Here is a 25,504-nt window from a genome sequence, read left to right as displayed (position 1 = left end):
ATTTTCATACAAGTCATTATTTATTATATCACTACAAAAACAAAAAAGCTTGCTGTTTTGTCTTTATATCCTGAGCATGTCTTAATTTCTATAGACTAACCACTCATTTTCTATTGTCCGAATTTCCCCCCTGAATTAAATATGTCCTGTAGTTGGTAATATTGCAGCCAACTGGTACAGTGATCTCTAACTTCTTTGTAAGGTTTCAGTTTCAATTGACCATCCTCCTCTATTAGGAGCTGTTTGTATGTTGCCCAATTTCCCCCCATATTCCCTTTTTTAACTGAAAACGCTTCCAGTGGTGACACTGTCTTGGGCTATAACAAACTTTGGTATTTCATCCACACTTTATATAGTGCATTCCTAATTATGTGATTAGTAAACCCTTTGTGTGTTTTGGCCTTGTTATACCTAAGATATGCATGCCAGACATGCATTTTATTCCAGCCCTCTAAATCCAAAATATCTGTATTGTCTAATAACATCCAGTCCCTAATTCAACATAAGCGTGAGGCTTCATAATAGATTCTTAGGTCTGGAAGTGCAAAGCTCTCCCTTTCTTTTTTGTCTGTTAATAATTTGTATCTTATGCGTGGCTTCTTTCCCTGCCAAATGAATTTAGTTAAATCTTTCCTCCATGTTTCAAAACACTCCATTTCCCCTATAATAGGGATCATTTGAAAACAAATAGCATTTTTGGGAGTATATTCACTTTAATGACAGAGATTCTGCCCCATAATGTCAGTTGTAACCTAAACTAGATATCCATGTCATTTTTTATTTCTTTCCAAATTCTTTTATAGTTGTCTTCAAACAGATTACAGATAGGTAGCCGTGTTCGTCTGCCATAGTCAAAACAAAAAAAATTCCTTCCAGTAGCACCTTAAAGACCAACTAAGTTAGTTCTTGGTATGAGCTTTCGTGTGCATGCACACTTCTGAAGTATCTGAAGAAGTGTGCATGCACACGAAAGCTCATACCAAGAACTAACTTAGTTGGTCTTTAAGGTGCTACTGGAAGGATTTTTTTTTGTTCAAACAGATTGATATTCTTCATAGTGATGTCAATTCCTAAATATTTGGCTTTCTTGACGATTAGTAGGCCCATTTTTTCTTGTAATTCCTTTTTCTCAGGATCCAGCATGTTTTTGACCATTAATTTCATTTTAGATTTATTAAGTTTGAACCCTGAGACCTTACCAAATTCCATCATTTTTTCTAAGGTTTTTGGAATACTTTCTTCTGGCTGTTCCACCATTAATATTAAATCATCCGCGAAAGCTTTCAACGTGAAGGCTTTCCCCCCAATGTTATCCCTTGTATACCTTGGTCTTTCCTTATGTCCAGTGTGAGTATTTCCAGGACTGTAATAAACAGTAAGGGGGAAAGTGGACAGCCCTGCCTGGTCCCTTTTTCTATTTGGATCTCTCTCTCTCTTTCTGTCTGAATATAATACAGAGCAATTTTCTTGAATGCCACAAAACTTCAGGTCTCTGTGCTTTATGTGTTGGCAGTGAGAGGTTGGGAGAGAACTCTTAGTGCTGGAGGGAGCTGATACTGTTAACTCGTGTGTTGTTGCATTTCTTCAAACTGAAATGTCTTTCTAGCCAGTGGCGTTTTGTGCTCGGTAATGGACATAGTTGGGGATGCTGGGAATATTTGCCAGCCTTTATTTATTGGTTCAGATCTTTACTCTTTAGGGAGGCAGGTTAGTTTTTTCTTTTTCTTTTGGGACAGAATGATTTCTTCCAGTCTCTTGCTCAGCGAGGAAAGGCATCTTCTAAAACAGCCATTTTCACTTCCTCGGTATCTTAGAAAGATTTTGGCAGTAGGATAATTATAGCAGTAACAGTTCATACGAATTAGGAAATGGATTTTTTATTTGTAAATCAATAGTTTTGTATATAGCAATAGCATTTTGACAACGGAGACCTAATGGATAGAATGTTGTATTGATGCTACGAGGCACTTGCTTCCTACAGCATGTGATAGAATCAAACAGCCATGGGAGGAGGTACCTGCAGTGGCGTAGCGTGGGTTGTCAGCACCCGGGGCAAGGCAAGTAATTTGTGCCCACTAACCCGTGGATTTGCGCCCCCTAACCCTAACCCCCAGATGTTGCGCCCGGTGCGGCTGGCCCCCCCTGCACCCCCACGCTACGCCACTGGGTACCTGTCAGGGACAGGACTGAGGAGGAATGGTGGGGGCCACTTCTCCTGAACCTTCCCGAGAACAGGAGGACAGTATAGATTTAGAAGAGTGGTTTGCAGACGGACATAGTTCTGAGACTGCAGAGGGGAAAAGCTGGGAAATATTGGAAGAGGAACAGCAGGAAGAAGAAACACTGGGGGAGAGATAGCTGACAGACTCCGGGTCTTTGGAGAGCATTCCTGACCTCCACCCTCAGGACTAGGCATGCATTGAGGGTAGTAGGACAGAAAGCTCAGAGGCAGAAAGCCCAGATCATCCGGTGCAGGGATGACATACAGGTGAAACTGGAATAATAATAATAATAATAATAATAATAATAATAATAATAATAATTTATTATTTATACCCCGCCCATCTGGCTGGGCCTCCCCAGCCACTCTGGGCAGCTTCCATAAAAACCAAAAATACAGTAAAATATCACACGTTAAAAACTTCCCTGAACAGGGCTGCCTTAAGATGTCTTCTGAATGTCAGGTAGTTGTTTATCGCTTTGACATCTGCTGGAAGGGCGTTCCACAGGGTGGGCGCCACTACCGAGAAGGCCCTCTGCTTGGTTCCCTGTAGCTTTGCTTCTCGCAATGAGGGAACCGCCAGAAGGCCCTCGGCGCTGGACCTCAGCATCCGTGCAGAATGGTGGGGGTGGAGATGCTCCTTCAGGTATACTGGACCGAGGCCGTTTAGGGCTTTAAAGGTCAGCACCAACACTTTGAATTGTGCTCGGAAACATACTGGGAGCCAATGTAGGTCTTTCAAGACCGGTGTTATATGGTCTCGGCAGCCGCTCCCAGTCACCAGTCTAGCTGCCGCATTCTGGATTAGTTGTAGTTTCCGAGTCACCTTCAAAGGTAGCCCCACGTAGAGTGCATTGCAGTAGTCCAAGCGGGAGATAACTAGAGCATGCACCACTCTGGCAAGACAGTCCGCAGGCAGATAGGGTCTCAGCCTACGTACCAGATGGAGCTGGTAAACAGCTGCCCTGGACACAGATTTGACCTGTGCCTCCATGGACAGCTGTGAGTCCAAAATGACTCCCAGGCTGCGCACCTGGTCCTTCAGGGGCACAGTTACCCCATTCAGGACCAGGGAATCCTCCACACCTGCCCGCCTCCTGTCCCCCAGAAACAGTACTTCCGTCTTGTCAGGATTCAACCTCAATCTGTTAGCCTCCATCCATCCTCCATCCGCCTCCAGACACTCACACAGGACCTTCACTGCCCTCACTGGTTCTGATTTAAAAGAGAGGTAGAGCTGGGTATCATCCGCATACTGATGAACACACAGCCCAAACCTCCTGATGATCTCTCCCAGCGGCTGCATGGGAGGAGCGGGGGGGAGAGGACACAACCCTGAGGCACCCCACAAGTGAGAGCCCAGGGGTCTGAACACTCATCCCCCACCACCACTTTCTGGACACGGCCCAGGAGGAAGGAGCGGAACCACTGTAGGACAGTGCCCCCAGCTCCCAGCCCCTCAAGACGGTCCAGAAGGATGTTATGGTCGATGGTATCAAACGCCGCTGAGAGATCCAGCAGAACTAGGAAACAGCTCTCACCTTTGTCCCTAGCCCGCCGGAGATCATCAACCAGTGCGACCAAGGCAATTTCAGTCCCATGATGAGGCCTGAATCCCGACCCCTCCGCCTAAGAACAAAATAACAACTTAAACAAACAAACAAAACCAATAAAACAATACAAACAAACAAAAAATATAAAAATTACAAAAACATCAAAATAAAAAAGATAATTCCCCAAACCAATCCCACCCCCACCCCCCACATACAAAAAATCCAAAAGAAAATTTTTTAAAAACATTTTAAAAACGCTCTGTGCCCCTCCTGCGGTAACAACTGTCCTAGTGAGGCCTGTCAGGCCCCGCCCTGGGCCAGGTGGTAAGTGGCAAGAGCAGGGCCCTCAGGCACTCACTCAGGGGAGTCCTCCTGGGCAGCAGGCAGCAAGCAGTCCTTGTGAGGCTTCAGGCCCCGTCCTGGGCCAGATGGTAAGTGGCAAGAGCAGGACCCTCAGGCACTCACTCAGGGGAGTCCTCCTGGGCAGCAGGCAGCAAGCAGTCCTTGTGAGGCTTCAGGCCCCGTCCTGGGCCAGATGGTAAGTGGCAAGAGCAGGACCCTCAGGCACTCACTCAGGGGAGTCCTCCTGGGCAGCAGGCAGCAAGCAGTCCTTGTGAGGCTTCAGGCCCCGTCCTGGGCCAGATGGTAAGTGGCAAGAGCAGGACCCTCAGGCACTCACTCAGGGGAGTCCTCCTGGGCAGCAGGCAGCAAGCAGTCCTTGTGAGGCTTCAGGCCCCGTCCTGGGCCAGATGGTAAGTGGCAAGAGCAGGACCCTCAGGCACTCACTCAGGGGAGTCCTCCTGGGCAGCAGGCAGCAAGCAGTCCTTGTGAGGCTTCAGGCCCCGTCCTGGGCCAGATGGTAAGTGGCAAGAGCAGGACCCTCAGGCACTCACTCAGGGGAGTCCTCCTGGGCAGCAGGCAGCAAGCAGTCCTTGTGAGGCTTCAGGCCCCGCCCCAGGCCAGATGGTAAGTGACAAGAGCAGGGCCCTCAGGCACTCACTCAGAGGAGTCCTCCCGGGCAGGAGGCAGCAAGCAGCAAGCAGTCCTTGTGAGGCTTCAGGCCCCGCCCCAGGCCAGATGGTAAGTGGCAGGAAGGAGCAGGGCCCTCAGGCACTCACTCAGGGGAGTCCTCCTGGGCACCAGGCAGCAAGCACCAAGCAGTCCTATTGAGGCTTCAGGCCCCGCCCCAGGCCAGATGGTAAGTGGCAAGAGCAGGGCCCTCAGGCACTCACTCAGGGGAGTCCTCCTGGGCAGCAGGCAGCAAGCACCAAGCAGTCCTTATGAGGCTTCAGGCCCCGCCCCAGGCCAGGTGGTAAGTGGCAGGAAGGAGCAGGGCCCTCAAGCACTCACTCAGGGGAGTCCTCCTGGGAGTCCTCGTGGAAAAGTTCATTTATTTCAGTAATTCAATTTAAAAGGTAAAACTAATATATGAGATAGACTCATGACATGCAAAGTGAGGTATGTCAAGCCTTTATAATAATAATAATAATTTATTATTTATACCCCGCCCATCTGGCTGAGTTTTCCCCAGCCACTCTGGGCGGCTCCCAATCAGTGTTAAAAACCGTACAGCATTACATATTAAAAACTTCCCTGAACAGGGCTGCCTTAAGATGTCTTCTGAACGTCAGGTAATTCTTTATCTCTTTGACATCTGATGGGTGGGCGTTCCACAGGGCGGGCGCCGCTACCGAGAAGGCCCTCTGTCTGGTTCCCTGTAGCCTCACTTCTTGCAATGAGGGAACCGCCAGAAGGCCCTCGGCGCTGGATCTCAGAGTCCGGGCTGAACGATGGGGGTGGAGACGCTCCTTCAGGTATACAGGACCAAGGCCGTTTAGGGCTTTAAAGGTCAGCACCAACACTTTGAATCGTGCTCGGAAACGTACTGGGAGCCAATGCAGATCTCTCAGAACCGGTGTTATGTGGTCCCGGCGGCCACTCCCAGTCACCAGTCTCGCTGCCGCATTCTGGATTAATTGCAGTTTCCGGGTCACCTTCAAAGGTAGCCCCACGTAGAGCGCATTGCAGTAGTCCAAGCGTGAGATAACTAGAGCATGCACCACTCTGGCGAGACAGTCCGCGGGGAGGTAGGGTCTTAGCCTGCGTACCAGGTGGAGCTGGTAGACAGCTGCCCTGGACACAGAGTTAATCTGCGCCTCCATGGACAGCTGTGAGTCCAAAATGACTCCCAGGCTGCGCACCTGGTCCTTCAGGGGCACAGTTACCCCATTCAGGATCAGGGAATCCTCCACACCTGCCCGCCTCCTGTCCCCCCAAAACAGTACTTCTGTCTTGTCAGGATTCAACCTCAATCTGTTAGCCGCCATCCAACCTCCAACCGCCTCCAGGCACTCACACAGGACCTTCACCGCCTTCACTGGTTCTGATTTAAAGGAGAGGTAGAGCTGGGTGTCATCTGCATACTGATGAACACCCAGTCCAAACCCCCTGATGATCTCTCCCAGCGGCTTCATATAGATATTAAAAAGCATGGGGGAGAGGACAGAACCCTGAGGCACCCCACAAGTGAGAGCCCAGGGGTCTGAACACTCACCCCCCACCACCACTTTCTGGACACGGCCCAGGAGGAAGGAGCGGAACCACTGTATGACAGTGCCCCCAGCTCCCAGCCCCTCTAGACGGTCCAGAAGGATGTTATGGTCGATGGTGTCAAAGGCCGCTGAGAGATCCAGCAGAACTAGGGAACAGCTCTCACCTTTGTCCCTAGCCCACCGGAGATCATCAACCAGCGCGACCAAGGCAGTTTCAGTCCCATGGTGAGGCCTGAATCCCGATTGGAAGGGATCCAAATGGTCCGTTTCCTCCAGGCGTGCTTGGAGTTGTTCAGCAACCACCCGCTCAATCACCTTGCCCAAGAATGGCAGATTTGAGACTGGGCGATAGTTGGCCAAATTGGCCGGGTCTAAAGATGTTTTTTTAAGAAGCAGTTTAATGACCGCCTCTTTCAGCGGGTCTGGGAAGGCTCCCTCACAGAGGGAAGCATTCACCACCCCGCAGAGCCCATCGCCCAGCCCTTCCCGGCTCGCTTTTATCAGCCAGGATGGGCAAGGATCAAGGAGACAGGTGGTCGGTTTCACTCGTCCAAGCAGCCTGTCCACATCCTCGGAGGTAACAGATTGGAATTGATCCCATGTAACAGGACCAGACAGAACTCTAGCACTCTCCCGCCCTGGCCCTGCTCCCACAGTGGAGTCTACCTCCTTCTGAATCTGAGCGATTTTATCTGCAAAAAACTTTGCAAAAGCATTGCAGGAGATCTTGGGGTCCCTACTAGGCCCCGGTGGTACAGGTGGTTCTGATAGATTGCGAACCACCTGAAAAAGTCTCCTGCTGCTGTTTTCTGCAGATTCAATGGAGGCGGCGAAGAAGGCCCTCTTCGCCGTCGCCATTGCCACTTGGTAGGCTCGACGTTGAGCTCTAACCCGTGTCCGGTCTGCTTCAGAATGAGTTTTCCGCCACTGGCGCTCTAGCCGTCTCAACGATTGTTTCATCACCCTCAGCTCCGGGGAAAACCACGGGGCTGTCCGGGCTCCATGCAATCGGAGAGGGCGCTTCGGAGCCAGACAGTCAATAGCCCTGGTTAACTCCGCATTCCAGCGGGCCACCAGGGAATCAGCTGAAAGGCCATCAACTTGGGATAAAGCATCCCCTACCACTCTCTGGAAGCCAATTGGATCCATTAAGTGGCGGGGGCGGACCATCCAAATCGGTCCCACCTCCCTGCGAAGGGGAAGGGTTGCGGAGAAGTCCAGTTGCACCAGGAAGTGATCTGACCATGGCACTTCTTTTGTTTCGCTTTTAGTTAATGTCAGATCACCAACATCCGTAGTTGGTAAACACCAAGTCTAAGGCATGTCCATGGCTATGAGTTGGGCCAGACTTATTCAGGGACAGCCCCATGGAGGCCATGCTTTCCACAAAGTTTGTTATAACTGTGATGCTTATGGTGTACAGCTGATGAAAACCCCAAATTAACAATCTCAGAAAATTAGAATATTGTGAAAAGGTGCAGTAGCCATTCAATCCATAACACCTGCAATGGGATCCTGAGCCTTTAAATGGTCTCTCACTCTGGTTCAGTAGGAAGCACAGTCATGCTGACCTGACAGTTGTGCAGAAAGCCATCATTGAGACCCTCCATAAGGAGGGAAAGCCTCAAAAGGTAATTGCAGAAGAAGTTGGATGTTCCCAAAGTGCTGTATCGAAGCACATTAATGAAAAGTTATACGGAAGGGGAAAGTGTGGAAGAAAAAGGTGCACAAGCAGCAGGGATGACCGCAGCCTGGAGAGGCTTGTCAGGAAAAGACCATTCAAACATGTTGGGGACTTTCACAAGGAGTGGACTGAGGCTGGAGTTAGCGCATCAAGAGCCACCACACACAGACAGATCCTGGAGATGGGCTTCAAATGTTGTATTCCTCTTGTCAAGCCACTCCTGAACAAGAAACAATGTCAGGAGTGTCCTACCTGGGCTAAAGAAAAAAAGAAGTGATCTATTGCTCAGTGGTCCCAAGTCCTCTTTTCTGATGAGAGCAACTTTTGCATCTCATTTGGAAACCAAGGACCCAAGGTCTAGAGGAAGAATGGAGAGGCACACAATGCCAGATGCTTGAAGTCCAGTGTGAAGTTTCCACAGTCTGTGTTGATTTGGGGAGCCATGTCATCACCTGGTGTTGGTCCACTGTACTTCATTAAGTCACTTCCTGGATAGCTCAGCTGGTTAGAGCGTGGTGCTGAGAACTCATACCAAGGTTGCAAGTTCAATCCCCATGCGGGACAGCTGCATATTCCTGCATTGCAGGGGGTTGGACTAGATGATCCTCAGGGTCCCTTCCAACTCTATGATTCTGTATTATAACTGTCTTCAAATATCTAAAGGAATCTCACATGGACGATGGAACAAGCTAGATGATCCTCAGGGTCCCTTCCAACTCTACAATTCTATGATTCTAAGTCCAGGGTCAACACAGCCGTCTACCAGGAGATTTTGGAGCACTTCGTGCTTCCTTCTGCAGACGAGCTTTATGGGGATGCTGACTTCATTTTCCAGCAGGACTTGGCACCTGCCCACACTGCCAAAAGTACCAAAACCTGGTTCAATGCCTGTAAGATTACTGTGCTTGATTGGCCAGCAAACTCGCCTGACCTGAACCCCATAGAGAATCTATGGGGCATCGCCAAGAGAAAGATGAGAGACATGAGACCGAGCAATGCAGAAAAGCTGAAAGCTGCTATTGAAGCATCCTGGTCTTACATAACACCTCCGCAGTGCCACAAGCTGATCGCATCCATGCCACATTGAGGCAGTAATTGATGCAGAAGGGGCCCAAACCAAGTACTGAGTACATATGCATGCTTCTACTTCTCAGAGGTCCAATATTGCTCTATTTTCAATCCTTGTTTTGCTGATTTCATTTAATATTCTAATTTTCTGAGATTGTTAATTTGGGGTATTCATCAGCTGTATGCCATAATAATAATAATAATAATTTATTTATACCCCGCCCATCTGGCTGGGCTTCCCCAGCCACTCTGGGCGGCTTCCAAAAGAATATTAAAATACTGTGATACATCAAATATTAGAATATTAAATTATAACAAATAAAGGCTTGACATATCTCACTTTGCATTCCATGAGTCTATCTCATATCTTAGTTTCACCTTTTAAGTTGAATTACTGAAATAAATGAACTTTTCCACAATATTTAAATTTTCCAAGTTTAACTTATAGGACAGGGATGTCCAACCAGTAGATTGTGATCTACTGGTAGATCCCTGGCTGATCCTGGTAGATCACTTTTTTTGTACAAAAAGTTACCGGGGAAGAGCTAAAAAAACTCTTTGCAATACTCCCCCTAAAAAGCTCAACAACTCTGGGCAATCCACCCATCTCACACATGCTCCTCCTCCCTCCAATGTCAGTGGGTAGATCACTGCCAGTTTTTTTATACCAGGAGTAGATCACGGTGTCTTGGGAGTTGGACATACCTGGCATAGGATAAGAGAGACGGAGAGGGTTGGGCTTTACTCGGAACAACGCCATTGCAACAGTACCTCGGTTTTCGAACAGCTAGTTCACGAACAACTTGGAACCCAAATGCTGCAAAACCGGAAGTAGATGTTCCGGTTTTTTAACTTTGCTTCGGAAGCTGAATGTGCTCTGTTTCCATGTTTCCTGTTGCGCTGCTAATTTGCGTCCCCCCCCCCCATAGTAATTCAGACCTTCCGTTTCTGACTGCAGTGTTCTGAGGTGATATTTCAAGCTTATATCTGGTGCTTTTGTTTTTGCTTTTTATTTTGCGTTTTTTTAAAAACGCTTTTTCCGTTAATTTGTTTTTGTGACTGTGTGGATCCCAGTTCAGCTACTTTTGGATGGATGGATGGATGGATGGATGGATGGATGGATGGATTGATTGATTGCAGAAATGGATAAAAGCCCCCCATCCAAACAATGACTATCATCAGTGCAGGTAAGATTTTTAAAAACTTTTTTTATCATCTACAATAATATTTTATTTATTTTAAAGTACTGTGCAGTACATTGATTATTGCTTTCATTTTATGGATCAATGGTCTCATTAGATAGTAAAATTCATGTTAAATTTTACTATTTTAGGGGTTGTTTTTAAAAGTCTGGAACGGATTAATCTGTTTTGCATTACTTTCTATGGGAAAGCATGTCTTGATTTTGGAACGCTTTGGTTTTCAAACAGACTTCTGGAACAGATTAAGTTTGAGAACCAAGGTACCACTGTATTGAATAAGGACTACATTCCTTTGTCTCTCTGTGTGAATATTGAATAAATTATGTGGCAAGGACTCTTTGTGTTATCTGCTTCTTTGGCTGCTACTAGGGGAGGAATAGGATTCCCTGAACCTTGACAGTACCCTGTCCTGTAAAAGGAGATATTTGCTTCTCCTGAAAATAGCTAAATCCATGCCTAAACACAGCCAACTCCATATGCATAAGATCAACTTAGCATCCGCACCCAGTATGATAAGGCAAATGCTGAGGACTTGCAAGAGTTGTCATTACTAGCCTTTTCTTGAAGATGTCTTTTCAGCTTGGCACTTGCCAAGGAAATGATAAGCAAAGGAGATTCAGCTGCCTCGTGTTTTTTGCTTTAAGTCCACCTTTCTGAAGCACGCTAGCTCTGAAATGTGTATCACACCCATAGGTTTTCCCCGGGTGAGGCTCATCCATTGCACAGTGCGGGTGTGCTGACCCCTGCGATATCCCCCCCAAAAAGAATGAAATATTTAGCATACCTATATTCATTTGAAGTAACTTCTGTGTTTCATTTGCTGTCCATTAGGGCTGGGTGATACCTGGTTTTCAACATTGTGATATATCACCAGCTAAACATCACAATATACTGATATATCATGAAGTATCTGAAGAAGTGTGCATGCACACAAAAGCTCATACCAAGAACTAACTTAGTTGGTCATTAAGGTGCTACTGGAAGGATTTTTTTTTGTTTTGATATATCATGATGGAGGATGGAGCTATGGAGAGGCATTAGCTGGCTTCACAGTTTTTCCTGCATCGTGATTTTTGCTGGCGCCTGCTCTTGTGATTCCTGCAGGAGCCGGCTAAGCTGGCAGAGTTAATGGGCTGCAGGAATTGAGAGAAGCGTTGGCTGGCGTCACAGTTTTTCCCACATTGTGATTTTTCCATAGCACACCCATACACCATGATTTACGATACATTGCCAGGTCAAAAATTATGAAACCAATACAGTCGTACCTTAGAAGTCGAACAGAATCCATTCCGGAAGTCCATTCGACTTCCAAAACGTTCAGAAACCAAAATGCGGCTTCTGATTGGCTGTAGGAAGCTCAGAAGCTGCGGAAGCCCTGTCAGATGTTTGGCTTCCAAAAATAGTTGGCAAACCGGAACAGTCACTTCCAGGTTTGTGATGTTTGGGAGCCAAAACGTTCGAGAACTAAGCTGTTCGAAAACCAAGCTGTATCACAATATGGACTTCAAAATGTTTTTGGACAATATATTCATCTATTGCCCAGCCCTACTGTTCATTTTACAAAAGGTTTGGTGATTGTGCTGTGGAAATCAGATGACCCCCTTCTTTTTTTCTCTTACTAGTAAAGAATGCAGATTGTGAAAGCCAGGCACAAATGTGATTAGCTGTGTCCATTCTGCTTGCTAGAGGAAAAGGTCAAGAAATCTAAAAGACCTTTCTGGATAGACTTGCATTAAGGGCATTGAAAAGTATTGGGGAACAGACTTCTAGGACTCTTGAGCAACTCTAAGCTGTGACTTCTCTTGATTGTTTTGAATTGAAACCCTCCATGTGCTCTTCTTCTTTATGTTTGTAAGATAGTTTGCACTGCTTGCAGAGAATTAACTGGCCCACAGAAGTCACATAAGCATTTATTATTTGTGTGGCAGAGTATAGCCAGCAGAGGGAGTGCAAGTTAACAAACAGCCCCCATTTGAAAACTCCATACTAATAAATTTTCATACTTCAGAAATATTTGCCTGCTTGCAAGGAACTGATGGAGCTGTAGTGAAGCAATTGAAAGGCGAGATAGCAGTGTTTTAAAATAATTTTGGTAACTCTGGCTAGGTGAGTGAAGTATGCTCTTGGATCCCTGGGCATTGTAACTTTTGGTGGTGTTTCCAGACTCTGAAAAGAAATTGTTGCACTGTTGATTATGATGCACCACAAAAGTTGTTTTCCCAGCCAACCCCAAACAATTACATATACATGTATTTTTCATTTATTCACCTCTCAAATTATGTCCCATTTCTTAGTCTTCTTTCCAGTTCCTTTATAAGGGAGGTGCATTTTGGGTTCTCATATCCATTCCCTCGAGACATGACTGCAATTCCCTTATCACACTGAGAGCTCTTGTTCACACATGAAACAATGATCAGAATTGAAGATTTTGGGTGTGGGAGCTGCTGTCATCTTTGGGGTACTTAGCGTGTATTAGTAAAATTAAGAATCCACTTTAATTTGAGTGCGTGAGATCTGTAAAACAGCACAAACAGGAGAGGCATGGTGCTTAAATGGGGCAATAAGAAGGACACCAGGCACTCAGCAGTACAGGAAACACAACAGATAGTAATTGTGAGGAGCGGTATAGACAACTCCCCATTTATGCGGGGGTTGCGTTCCAAGGAACTGCACGTGTCAGTGGGGCGCATGTAAGCCTGTTCCACCTCCACCCTGCCCCCTATTTGTGCCACTTCTGGGTTCTTGGCGATGCGTGTGTGCATGGTTGCATGTGACTTGCATGAATGGGGAGTTGCCTGTATGTTAAATCCCTTCTGCGGAAAGAGAGTTGTCTATCTATCCATTTCGCTCTCACAACAATCCTGTGGTGTAGGTTAGGCTGAAAGATTGTTCATGGCCCAAGGTCATCCGTTGAGCTTCATGGAGATTTGAACCCTGGTCTGCCAGGTTCTAGTCAAACACTAATAGCTACACCACTCTCGCTGTGTTTATTCTGCAGTTATGCAGTTGTATTTTAAGGAATCTTTTGGAAGGGGAGGATGGTGTCTACGCAGAGAAATAGACCATGCCTGCACTAAACGCTGGACCTGGAGCTTTTCCAACTCACATTCCAAATACATGAGGCTTGATGGTTAAGCCCTGAGTATGTACCAGCTCTAATGTTTTCTTACATTTTGCTCTGCTATAAACATAAAAACGTTTGTCAATTGAGGGGGGAAACCAATGGATGGAGCACTAACACATCCATATATGGAAGCATTCTACACAGGTCCAGCGTTTAGTGCAGGAATGGTCTATTTCTCTGCAGCTCACCCTCTCTGCTGAAGCCAGGAGAGTCTTGCTCTCCTGGCTTCAGCGAAAGCAACGCAAAGCCTCCGGAGCGCGGAGGGAGCGTTCCCTCTGCACTTCGAGGGCTTCGCGTTGCTGTCGCTGAAGCCAAGGAGCCTGCATTCGCTCCATAAGATGCACACACTTCCCCTTAATTTTTGGAGGGGGAAAAGTGCGTCTTATCGAGCGAAAAATACGGTAACTTTTTTTCTTTCTTTTTTTTAGTTTTGAACCCTGCTGGTCCCCAAAATGTCTAATTACAAAGGTAAGAGAGAAGGCCTGGTCTATTACCTTTTGCTAGCTAGGGTTGCCATATTTTGAAGAGCAAAAACAAAGACACCTTTGCTGAATTCTACTTTTAACTATGGATCGCTATGACGAGACTCATTTTACATACCCATGAAAAAGAGGGCATGTCCTGGAAAAGGAGGACATATGGCAACTGTTATAGCCCCCTTAGCTACTGCTTTTGGAAAAGTATAGAAGGCATGATTTGGTTGGTTGTAATTTTTTTATTATTATAAAATTATTTAAATACCACATTTACAGGTATAGTACTCCCAAGAAAGCTCACAATATGCAGTTGCAATTGAAATTATTCAACCCCCATTGCAAATCAGGTTTATTATCAAAATTTACAGACTTTTAGTTGCTTGCAATGAGCAAATCAAACAAAAGCAATTGAAATAGCTCAGCACAACGAATGCTTCAAGCTGTTTCCCCAATTTAGCTGAAATTGCAACTCATTTTTGTATTAGTTCCTACACAACAAGGTGAAATGCCCATTTTTATAAAACTATGAATGTCTTTCTTAACTTTGTCCCTGACCATTTCTTTCTTGCATCCCTGACTATTTCTTTTCTTGGATAGATTTTAAAGATCTAAAACATTTTAAGTTTATTTTCATTTTGTTCACCTTTTTCTAATCAGCTAGCTTTAATTCTGTATAATTTTACATTTGCAGTTACATCCCTCCTCCAGGGCATGATCAATCTGTATTTGAAGTGGGGGTGGGGAGAGGAAAGAGCTGTGGCCTCATTCGGACATGGCATCCTTAGAAAACACATTCCTCTTTCTGCTTGGAGATGTAGATTCAGAGACTGCCATTCTTCATTAGGGTTTTAACTATGTTTAGAAAGCAAGCTGAATGTTTGCTCAGTTGTCCCTGATCAGCAAATTCAAGAAACAGAAAGCCACCCACTGCTTGAATGAAAAAGGAAAGTGTCCTCAAGAGATGAACATAAGATGCCCAGCTCCAGATGCATTTTATAATGACAAGAGAAGCAAAAGAGCCCCGCCATGGGAACATGTTCTGCGCTTTGAAGCTCTGGCTCCTTTTGCTGCTCTTTGGAAATGCACATGTGGATTGCTTCACATATTGGACATATTTGAACAATTATATGAAGAAACTCCCGCCCCCCCACCTGCCCTCTGATCAACCATAGTTTACCGCTTTTGTCTGAACTTAGAAATTACAGTTCCTTGTTCCAAAATAAGCCACAACCATTCTATTATTATTAATTCATTAAGATCACAGATGTACAGCATAAAAAACCAAAATGCATAACAACAATACAAAATTTAACACGCACTCCGGACACATTTTAAAAGCCATAAAAGGATCTTAAACCTACTTCAGACTGTGGTTTATTCTGAAACTGGCTTCCGTACTTTCCTGGAATGGGGAACTATGGTTAATTGGAGGGTTACTGGTTTGATCACTCATGCTGTGAAGAGAAGAGCAAGGGGGCTTCACAGGGGTGGGGCGAGGAGCAGAGCAAAAACATCATTCCTATCTCAGCTTAAGATTCTCCAAACCAGGGCATCATCTTCTCAGTCTTCTTAATTACCTTCCCAAAAGAAGGTCTATTAGCAACCAGTAAGTAGATTAGTTGGTCCAGGGTGGGTTTTGTAAAGGAGCAGTTGCCAGACAGCTTCTTTCCAAGCACCAGCCACTTTCTCCCTCATTCATAGCAACTTAAGCCTCCCTAGTCTATGTTTCCTGAATGTGAGATCGGCCCTGCCCAGGATGAGTATCTGGAACAGTTGTTAAATTGTCTCTTCCACCACCTTCCCACAGCCAGTCTGGACTAATTTCCTTTGCAGGGATGGTTAGACCAGTGTGCAGTGCTCCACTGAATTGCTGCATTCTGGTCAGGATTCGAAGGAAGCCCTCAAGCTGTGTTGTTGAACTTTCACCAGAGGACATTGCAATGCCAGCTCAAGACTTAGCCCTAAACAGGAGAACCTTCCGCATAGAGATCTTGCAATGTGTGAAGCAACCCTAGATGCTTTTTTTTTATTCCAGCCTAGAGGGGTGGATGATGTATCTTAATGGAAGATGTGCATGCCATGAACACTGTTCTGTTCATTGCTGGTCTGGAGCTGCTGTCACAAAAGTTGATGCACAAGTGTCTGTTTCTGGGATGAAATCTGTTGGATGATATCCTGTGTTGTTAGATGGGGAAGCCAAACAAATTCATCTTCCAGACAAATGCAGAAAAAAAAGTATTTTATGTATTCAGTATTTTTTGTAATGTCCAAACCCTTAACATGTGGAATATGCTGTGTACCAGAATCATAGAACTGTAGAGTTGAGAGGGACTGCAAGGGACATCTGGTCCACCTCCTGCAATGAAAGAATCTTAGCTAAAGCATTGGGGACAGACGGCCATCCAACTTGAAGCCATGGGTTCAAGTCCCACCCTCCAGAGCAGGAGAAAACACGCTTGCTCCAATTAATGGAGAAATTGTGGTGGGTCGGGGGATAGTATTAAAAGGTACAGAATATTTAGTAGATTCTGGATGCTGCTGAGAATGTTGCTTATAACTCAACATTTACGGCAGTGAAAGTTTTCACCTTCATTCTCTCCAAGGAGTAACATCATTCCCTTTTAATACTATTTGTGGATGAAGTATTCTTGGGCCTCTGAGGAATGCTGGCAGCTGGAACTGGAAGAAGCTGTTGGGATTAACTCCTGCCTCTTGACAGCATTATTTTCAAACAAATGTCAAATCCTTTAAACCTAGCAACAGGGAGGTGCTCTCTCTTTTGTCTGAGGGATAAGGGAGCAAGGGAAAGAGAAGAATGTGCTGATCCCTAATCCATCACATCTCCCCTCAAATAATATATTAGCAACCTAATTCTAAAATTAATAATCAGAACATCAGCATTAATGTTGCTGCCCTTTGGGGCTGTTGTTTTTAATGTAAACATTCACAGCAATGTTAACATTTTAAAGGTATTTTTAATTTTCAAAATGGTCTGCTTTTGACCATACAAAAAGTTGTAGCAGCTTTTGTCACCGTGATGCATGATGCATGTTCTTACGGCTTTTGCATGCTTGCTTTTATTTTTTTCAACAGATATTAGACTACTTATGATGACTTAACTCACATTTGAAATATTGTTTGAAATATGAAAGATACAAAATTTGAATGGTAAAATTTATTTCCTTGTTGTCACTGGGTTGCATTCAACAACTTCATAGTCAAAATAAACCCAATCCAATCTATGTAGAGTCCATCGATAACAGTGAGTATTCTGAGTGGGACTTTGCTGGACACATTCCAGTAAATCCTAAGTGATTCCCCCAGGAGTGACGTTATTTTAAACATTCTGAAAAGCAAAGAGGGTGGATTCAGTTCTCCAAATGCAACTTAGAAGCATAGAATCACATGATGTGTAAGATTTTTCTTATTTATTTATTAAATTTGTATACCACCCTCTCTCTACCTGTAGATCTCCTGTAGTGCTTCACAACCTGCCACCCTTGGACTGTTGCTCTGGATTTCTGATCAGATGCCAAAGTGTGGTTAAGATTTCTGTCCACCATTTGGCAGGAGAGCACAGTGGTCATAAATTACTGTTTGTGAATGTTTATCTACCTTCTAATTATTAACAGCGTCTAAAGTATTCTTACTTCTGATTGAATTGCTATTATTGAAAGGAGTGTCAAAAAGACATGTTTTCATGAAGGGCCATTTCACATGGTAGTTTTGTTTAGCATGTACGTCCTAAAAACAAGTGAAAGGGACAAATGGATGTTTTGAAAGAAATGTACATATGCTGACATAAAAGATGTGTACAGATAGCAAAAAAGCTAGAATTTGTTGTGTATTCAACATTCATTTACACTGAATTGCATTTTTCGTTTTACTGCTCTTTCCCAGAGTTTAGAGAGCTCTTTTTACACTACTTCATCCACCTGCCAAGGTGCGCCATCGCTCCCTGAAAGAAATCCCAGGGCTGGGTTGCATCCATCTCTTTTTCATATCTTTGGTTCTCCTGTGGCTTTAGGCCTAGTGTTTGGTGTGTGTTACTAAAACAGGAAATTAACGGTGCACCAGCAAGACTCACTGAAGTCACAACTAACTTGCCCCATGCAATTTTTAGTTATTAAATTGTATGTTACTTTGCAGTTCCTTCAGTATCACAAACGAGCCCTTGAAACCTTGGCAATTAGCAAATGTATAATTCAGTTACTTAAAAGACAGGCAATATATTGATTAAATTATGTAGTGTGACAGTGCATATATTTTAAAATTGTTCTTTTTAAAGTTTATCCTAGCTTTATGGTAACTGAATTTTGGCCATTGGTCACAGCTGTATCTTAAGCCCACTGCCTCATCCACAGGGAAAGGGCTGAGGCTCAGTGGGACAGCTTGTGATTTTTTTTCAATTCAAAAGTTCAATCTTTGGCGTTTCCAGCTGGAAAGCTGGAAAAGGCTTTTGTCTGACATCATGAAGAGCTTCAGCTTACCTTGGAGGTAAGATGAAATATTCACTTGCAGTGATAAGCTGAAAGATGGGAGCATGGGGGCGGTGGCCAAGGAAGCCCCACAGATTGGTTTCTTAATCTTCAGGGCTTTGGATATGTTTCTTAATGTGCTGAAGGCAGAGAGTTACCACTGCAGATATGAGGCAGCAAAAGGTTGTAGCTGGTCTCTCCTGAATTGTTTTTAACAAGCTTTGCTGTATCTTCTGTACTCAGCAGTTGCCTGGCAGCATTCCTCATGGAGAATGGCCCAGTAGGAATGGCAGTGTTAGGACATGTTCCCAGGGGATATCTTTGATAGGGGGCAGGTTTTTTTATTTCTTTATAAAGAATGCCCCTGGAATGGCACTGCAGCATGATGCAGCATTCCCATTGCTCCATGCTCAATGAGGAACACTGCCCTGTAGCAGCTGACACTTTTTGTCATGGTGTCACAGCTTGAAGCAAATCTTTTTTTTAAGAAAGACCAGCTGCAGCCCTCTGTCGCTTCAATAGCTACAATACTGAGCTCCCATGAAAAATTAAAGAAATCCCCCACCCCCTCTGTCCCTTCCCCTCCACTCCTTGGTGGGTAGAGCTGTCCTGCTCTCTATCCTGGTTTTGTTTCAACCATACTTCAGTATGATGGCAGCAAATTGTGATTACTGTTAACCAAGAATGGTTAGCCCTGGTGAATGCTAAACATTAGGTTGTCTGATTTGGATGTGAAAGTTGCATATGATTAGAGGAGGGGTATCCAGCATACTGCCCTCTAGATATTACTGGACTCCCATAAGCTTCAGCTAGACTGATGGGATGGTGGGTGTTGTGGTTCAACATTATCTGGTGGTGCAATGGCTTCCTCTGGGTTAGAGCAAATCTGAAGGAATGCTGGGAATCCATGCGGGAGAAAAGGAGAAGGGGACAGAGCTTGTGGCACATTTTAGTCATGGTTTGAACCCTGGGAAGTGTGACGTCTGAATGGAGACATTCTTCTGCCTGTGCCTCCCTAAGCATAGGCAAATTGGAAATGGATGGTTCAGTTTGTCTTGTCCAGGGCCTGAGAAAAAATGGAAGCAGAAGGGAAGGAAACAAAGGCTGTGATGAAAAAATGCCCAGAAACTCCAGAAGACGTGAAGCAAATAGCTTTATTTTGTTACTGTCCTGGTTTAAAAGAGGAAAGTTAACAGTCTGCTTTTTGCCCTCAAACTATACTGTCCTATCAAGAAAGGCTGTGGTGACTGTGAGGGCCAGTGAATGAATACCGATTTTAATCTCTGGAATACAGATTTTAGCTGAAGGAGTGTTATTTTTAATGTAAACAAGTTTATAGGGAATTTTTAATTACATCCACTTCTTCATGCAGAGGTGGCATATGTTGCTGTTGTTCACTTTGCTGTCTGGTCTTTGACTGCAATATAGATGATAGATAGATAGATAGATAGATAGATAGATAGATAGATAGATAGAGAGTCTGTCCTACCTTTTGAGCCCTATTGTTGGTCTTTGCTGGATGGTAATAGAACATGTGTGGAATGTGGAATGATGTCACAAACTGACAATACCATAGTTTTTTTAAGTTATGTAGAACTCCCACTAGAAGCTTCATAGGAGATTGCTCGGCATATATCATCCTAAAGATTCCACATGGAAAAAAAAGATGGTAGGCATATTTTCAAATCCTTTTTACGTTTGCTAAAATATGCAAACAGATGTCATTATATAGACATCTTGTGGACTTGAAGATGGTACATTTAAGACTGAATTTATTAGTTTTGTCTGTCATGTTTTTATTTGCTTATAACATTTTGTCTTTAAGATGGACACTTTGAATGCTGGATTTGGTAGAAATCCTTTATTCAATCATATACATGTGAACTACAGAAATTATTTGAAAGCCTTAGCCAAAATAGCCACCTTGGGGCATCTTTGTACAGAGTGACAGGATAGGAATACTTCAGCTAATACAGTGGTGCCCCGCAAGACGAATGCCTCGCAAGACGGAAAACCCGCAAGACGAAAGGGTTTTCCGTTTTGGAGGCGATTCGCAAGACGAATTTCCCTATGGGCTTGCTTCGCAAGAAGAAAGCCCATAGGGAAATCTCCGGGGACCTCTTTTAAATGCTGGCAGTGGGGAGCAAAGCCTTTTCCCCCCTCCGGCCTTCAGAAGAGGTCCAGGAAGGCCGGCGGGGGCCGAAAGGCTTTGCTCCCCACCGCCAGCATTTTAAAAGCAGTCCGGGATAGCAGGGAAGCGCTTCCCGCTATCCCGGACGGCTTTTGAAGGCAGGCGGGGGGGAGCAAGAGGTCCTTCAGAAGAGGTCCAGGACCTCTTCTGAAGGCCGGCGGGGGGCAAAAGTCTTTGTCCCCCCTGCCTGCCTTCCCGGGGGCTTTTAAATCGCCCCGGGACAGCGGAGAAGCCTTCGCTGCCGCCCGCCAGCATTTTAAAAAACCCCGGGACAGCAGAGGACTTCTCCGCTGTCCCGGGGCGATTTAAAAGCCCTTGTCCCCCCCCCCCCAGCCTTCAGAAGAGGTCGGGGGACAGACTGTCCCCGGACCTGGTCTGAAGGCGGTTTCCATAGGAACGCATTGATTGATTTTCAATGCATTCCTATGGGAAACCGTGCTTCGCAAGACGAAAAACTCGCAAGACGAAAAAACTTGCGGAACGAATTAATTTCGTCTTGCGAGGCACCACTGTAACGACTTTTCTTTATGAAGACTTGCTGTATGAAATTCCTTGATCTTTAAAGTCAAAAATAATTCTCTATAACCTGGTTAACATGACTGCTTTTGTAAATGAGCTTTATACATGGAGGTCGTTAACTATATGTACTAGAAATAGTATCGTGAATGAAAGGCAGATGATGAGATTTTGCTCTCCATCAAAAGGACAACAATAATACATATACAATATTTGAAAGCCTATGTGTTATATTGCCCCCCCTCCCCATGAAGGAAATTGTTCTCATGCAAGAGCAAGAAAAATTGTATCTCAGAGCAATGGAGGAGTGTGGAACACAATTAAAAATTCTACCTTTGAAAATGTGTTTCCCCACATGTTGGATTTTTATTCATTCATCACTCCATGTCTGTGCTGCTCCCATTACAAAAGTAATTGAGGTTGTTCCTTTGCAACAAGAGAGCTACATATCTGTGCTAATTCCTTTTACCAAATAGCATTTGTCACAGACCATCAGAGGAATAAATTGAATTTCAGACAAACCTAGATTCCCTGTGAAATATTTCCATACAGATGCTTTCAAACTACAAAAATATGTGCAAGCAAATACAAATAATGTATGTGTTCAGTTTCTGTAAATTGATTCTCATGAAAACTTACAGATTCTGGCTTCACACAATTAACTCAAGGCAGTGTCAATTTACTCTTGGAAGAAAGCCAAGGTCTGCTTGACCTAGAAACTACTTACTCTGATTGGTTAACGACCAGCACTCAACTCTGTTATCTAGGAATGCTAGCACAGTTTGTGTTAGGTGGGTGTGTTAGGAGAAGAAGTGCTGTGTATGGTTAAGAGAGAGAGAGAGAGAGAAAGGATTTATTTTGCTTTGTTTTGTATGCAGAAACTCTGCTGGTTTCTTTTTCCTTTTAATAAATCCTGTAAATAGTTATTCTGAGTCTAGCTGACTAGTCATTCCACCTCAACTAGCTTCTTCGCTGTGCAGGAAAACTCTGCTACGTTTGGGCTAAAGCCATTAGAGCTGTGCCTGACACTTCAAAGTTCCAAGAGTATGTTTGTGAAATTAGGCAGAAAAGTGATCCCTTGTGTCTTGGAGCTCTCTTAGCCATTGGCTGGGCTGCTTTGATTTCACAGCATGCCACATTTGCCAAATCCTTATAATTGCTGAAGGGGAAGGGTCAGTTATTACATTTTCCTGAACACTGACAAGGAAGAGTATTTTCCAAAGACTAGCAATCAGAGTCAATTGGTATAAGGAAAGTAAAAGTTCAGTTGGACTAAGCAATAAATAACAATCAATCAGCAAGCAAGCAAGCAAGCAAGCAAGCAATAAATGTCATGTATAGACATTGGAGAAATAAAACCTTGAGAGCTTTTGGTGGGAGGGGTCACAGGGGCAGGGGGAGGTGACTGTAGGATGTTGGTTTGGAAAAAACCCTGTCCGAATTATGAATTGTTTTTGTGCAGTCACTAGAGAAGTTCTGCAAGAAGCCAGGAACACCAGAGGTCAAGCCATCCATCAGGGTCTGAGCTCAGAGCCAGGAGTGCTTAGAAAGCACTTCCTGCTATGTGTCGTGAGCAAATATTGGGAGAGAGCGCTACATTTCCCTGCAATGTTGTATGTCTTTATTTGCAAAGCCATGTGATACCTAATACTTCTCTTGTCGATGGAAAATTACAGGAAGGTATTTGAATATAATTTTATATGTGTTTAGGAGAGAGGAGAGCGTCTCATAGAAATACGATGCCTGCAGCAAGACTACTTTTTGTGGCCATTTGAATGATTAATCTGTGTCCTTTAATTTAGTCCTCTTGTAAAAATGGGTTTCACTCTTTTACATTTGTTAGGGTAAACCTCTGTATTAAGCAGCCATTGCCAGAAAAGCTTTCCATAAGGTTTCACACCAGGTTCCCCCTAAAAAAGTTTAGTGTCAGACCTCGTGATATAATTTTTTTTATCAAATTATTGACTTTCTGCTCTTCCCCATTGAAGCCAGAGGCTGGGATTGGCGCATCTAGTGACAAATGTCTGCTTCTCTCATGGGCTTGTTGCAGGGCCTGGGATTTTTTCCCTTATTGTAAAATGGGAATAAGTATGATGTATCTCACATTATTCTGAATGCAGTAAATATGCTAAAATGCTCTAGGAACTAAAAACATCATAAAGTTAATAGTAGTTTGGTGAGAAACAGTACTTTGAAAGATGTCTACAATTTAACTTCTTGTCCTAGGGTGGCGTGCAGGCCATGGCCTAATTGCAAAAGCTCTGCAAAGCTCTCAGTTCAGGCCTCGGGCAGGAGCAGTCTGCTCCTCCCTGGATGGGCTGGGGGGGAGAGGAAAAAGGGGGTGGTCCTCCTCTGGCCCCTCTCACTGCTGACATTAGCTCTGCCCACAGTAATGTATTACCTTCAGGGGAATGTGACTCTCAACAGAAAACAGGTTGCCCACCCCCGATTTAAATTAAGATATTACACTTGATCTTAGCCAAAAGGCCGAGAAGCCTTTATAAGATGGAAGCAAAATCCTGTGTTCAGTCCTGGGCACTTCTTACATATGATTATGCATATGACTGCTTGTTGGATTGCTCTCTCTCTTGCTACTTTTTCATTTGTAGCTGCATCTACTTAATATCTGGTTTTGAGGTGGGAAGCTTTGGTGCCTGCTTATATCCTTCTGCGTAGCTTCTTTACAGAATTTGTATGGAACAAATGGTACTCTTGAGTCACAGAAGCCTTTTGATAGCTGATTAAAATCAAGTTGGACATTATGCATGTGTGTATGTTTTACAATGCATACTCAAGGTGATACTGCTTATTTTCATTTTAATTCAGCATTAAGACAGCTCTGTTGCATATATTAAAGTATGCATTCCTAAGTTTAAAATTTTAATTAGCCATGACTTGAAAATAGTGTTGGTATGTTTGGATGAATTAGGTTGTTTTCAGGTGTCTAACCAAGGACTCTTCACACAACCTGGCTCATTGGACGGTATTCTTCTAATGAGTTTCATCAGTGCAAGGATTTCCAGCTGGGCAACAAGGCCTCTCTTTGTGTGGGCCCTCTGCCACCCCCAAATCAGCTCTAGAAGGTGGGGGAAACGCCTAGAAGAGAGGGAGTGGGGAAACATCTTCTTGCACTAGGAGAAATCCTTGCACTGAAAGAATGTTCACCTTAGCCCAGTGTTGGATTTTACCCATTATTTCTTCTACGCTACAAATGACTGGCGTTGATTCCTTCAGATGTGTCAAATACACTGTTTAAAAGATTTATATCCTGCCTTTCTGCTATTACTGTACAGTACTCATTTGAGACCACAAAGCATACATACATCAAGTGATGCTATAAATCCCAGCTGCTCTTCGATGTCAATTTCAATTAAATTTAGAGGACGTGAAAGTGCTATGTAAAAAGTCCCTTGAAGTCTACTCAGGTGCCGGTATCATGAGACATTTATGAAAATTACAGACCTTTCCCTGGATCCAAGTTGACCAATTTGTTACTGAAGGTGTTTGTATGTGGAGACATCATAATAAATACCACAGCTGCCTTAAAGTGCAGAGACATAAGTGAATGTGAACATTCAGTGCAAATACAGAAACTTTGAGTGTGCATATTTTTAATTTGTGAATTTTGTAAAATTATTTTGATGGCAGCTATTTCCTAAAGTTGATTTTAGCTGAAGTGTGCTTCTTCTTCTTTTTTTTTAATGGGATTGCCTGTGCCCACACAATTGCTAAAGTTAGTTTGCAGTTATTCTTGGTCTGTGGCATGAATTTATGGGGTACACACGACCACATTTTCCCTCAGTGTTCCCTGAGATGTGATTATGATGGAAGAGGAAATAAAAACCATCTTTCGACTTCCTTCAGTGAGACCAAAAGTGCCTTGCCCCTCTGCTTATGCTCTCGTATCCTCCTTCTCTCTCTATTGAAAGGCTGGGAGGAGAGAGGGAGGGAGAGAGAGAGAGCGAGCGAGAGAGCGAGAGAGCGCACTCTTATTGACTTCTGCCCATGCCCAGGGAACCCTCAGAGCCTGGCAGTGGTGACCTGTCTAAGATGCACACCTTGGCTGGGAAGGTCTCTCCCATCCCAGCCTTGGAATTTGGTCCCACCATTTTAAAATTGTTTTTCTTATCTCTGTAATGAATTATCCTGGCAGCTGCTTAGAGATGGTTGTTGCCGCTTCTTCATACAGTAATCGAGGGATCAACTATAGTGTGTGCTTCCAGACTATCCAGTGCTAACGAAATTCTACCCCCATGACATAGCAGGAGCATTTAAGTGTTAGATTCACAGATTTCTGGCTCTACATCAGTGCTATCGGTGTGCTAAATATTTATTGGCATAGCACATCCATTTATAGTCATTTCAAGTTATAAATGTTCCTGTTTGACAAACACCTTCCCCCCTTTCTCTAAATGGCCATAAACCAAAAGCTGTAATTT

The 25,504-nt window shown here is 44.3% G+C and overlaps 1 protein-coding gene and 1 long non-coding RNA gene across 21 annotated transcripts in view; one reads left to right on the top strand and one right to left on the bottom strand.

Moving 5' to 3' along the window:
- APBA1 (amyloid beta precursor protein binding family A member 1) overlaps positions 1-25,504 on the top strand; it is a 92,350-nt gene that overhangs the window by 33,576 nt on the left and 33,270 nt on the right. For 5 of the 20 annotated variants that reach the window (XM_083701985.1, XM_083701979.1, XM_083701973.1 and 2 more), the window contains one exon: positions 13,833-13,872. The exons of 8 other annotated variants lie outside the window; for them this stretch is intronic. The gene's annotated coding sequence lies outside the window, so the exon portion shown is untranslated. Of the gene's footprint in view, positions 1-10,157; positions 10,266-13,832; positions 13,873-19,946; positions 20,028-22,521; positions 22,679-25,504 lie in introns of those variants that run through there. 7 more of the 20 variants (XM_083701972.1, XM_083701989.1, XM_083701970.1 and 4 more) reach the window with 5 other exon arrangements.
- LOC310826848 lies at positions 17,041-19,874 on the bottom strand. Its single transcript, XR_014556025.1, has 3 exons — positions 19,848-19,874; positions 17,531-17,624; positions 17,041-17,226 (listed from the first exon to the last, which is right to left on the bottom strand). It is a non-coding gene; the product is annotated as an uncharacterized lncRNA (long non-coding RNA).

The sequence above is a fragment of the Podarcis gaigeae genome, assembly GCF_964106915.1.
Source record: "Podarcis gaigeae genome assembly, chromosome: 11".
In the NCBI taxonomy this organism is placed as follows: domain Eukaryota; kingdom Metazoa; phylum Chordata; class Lepidosauria; order Squamata; family Lacertidae; genus Podarcis; species Podarcis gaigeae.
This window is presented reverse-complemented; position numbering and strand designations above follow the sequence as displayed.